Genomic DNA, 1,128 nt, shown 5'->3' on the forward strand with positions numbered 1-1,128 from the left:
GTATACTTGCATATTTTCGATGTTCCACGTTTTTGGCGTCGTTGCCGGGGACTGTTTTAAAAGTTATTATTTGTGAATTTGTTATTTTTGCATTTTGATTTATTTTTTGTTCAATTTTAACGTAATTAATTTTTCTGTGTTTATTTCAAGTGTTTATAAGTATTGACCGAATTGTCGATTTACTCCCAGTAGACCCTGAGATAGAAAGAACTTTTCGACAACGAAGAAGACAAACAAGTCAGAGAAAGACCGAAGAGATAAACTTCGAAAATCGGAATCAAGGAAACGGAGCAAGCCTTGCTCAAAATCCTATCCTTATCACTGATGATAGGGATAGAGCTCTAAGAAAGTATGTCGTGCCAGTGTTTCATGATCTTAATCCTAGTATTAGGAGACCCGAAATCGAGGATGCTTCAGACAGTGGGCCAATTCAGTGGAATGCCTATCGAAAATCCTCACCTACACTTAAGACTATTCATGGAGGTGAGCGATTCTTTCAAGTTAGCCGGAGTACCCGAAGATGCACTACGATTAAAGTTATTCCCATATTCACTAAGGGACAGAGCTGGAGCCTAATTGAACTATTGCCACGAAATTTAATTTCCATATGGCAAGAGTTAGTAGAAAGATTCCTCGTGAAGAATTTCCCGCCTAGCAAGAATGCTAAGTGGAGGAACGAGATCACTACTTTCCAAAAAATGGGTGATGAGTCCTTGTATGAGGCATGAGAAATGTACAAAGAATTATTACGAAAGTACCCTCATCACAGAATACCACATTGCATCCAACTTGAGACGTTTTATAATGGCATCAATGCTCACACGAGGATGGTAGTGGACACTTCTGCTAATGGTGCTATCATTTCTAAGTCTTATAATGAGGCTTATGAAATCATCGAGAGGATTGCCAGTAACAATTATCAATGGCCAACCAATCGAGCAGCGTCTGAAAGACGAGTCACTGGAATACATGAAGTAGATGCTTTCACTTCACTCGCATCTCAGGTATCCTCGATTTCCTCAATGCTTAAAAATTTTACCACTAATGGGTTTAATAGTTTTGCAGCACAACCACTTAATCAATTTGAAAATGAAACTTATGTTTATTGAAGGGAAAGACATTTGTTCG

General features: G+C 38.4%; 1 non-coding gene across 1 annotated transcript; it reads right to left on the minus strand.

Annotated features, from left to right (window-relative positions):
- Positions 1 to 666: 666 nt before the first annotated feature.
- LOC121219710 (small nucleolar RNA R71) lies at positions 667 to 772 on the minus strand. The gene has a single exon (XR_005916601.1). It is a non-coding gene; the product is annotated as a small nucleolar RNA R71 (small nucleolar RNA).
- Between the last annotated feature and the right edge of the window lie 356 nt (positions 773 to 1,128).

This window comes from Gossypium hirsutum, chromosome D07 (assembly GCF_007990345.1).
Source record: "Gossypium hirsutum isolate 1008001.06 chromosome D07, Gossypium_hirsutum_v2.1, whole genome shotgun sequence".
Taxonomy (NCBI): domain Eukaryota; kingdom Viridiplantae; phylum Streptophyta; class Magnoliopsida; order Malvales; family Malvaceae; genus Gossypium; species Gossypium hirsutum.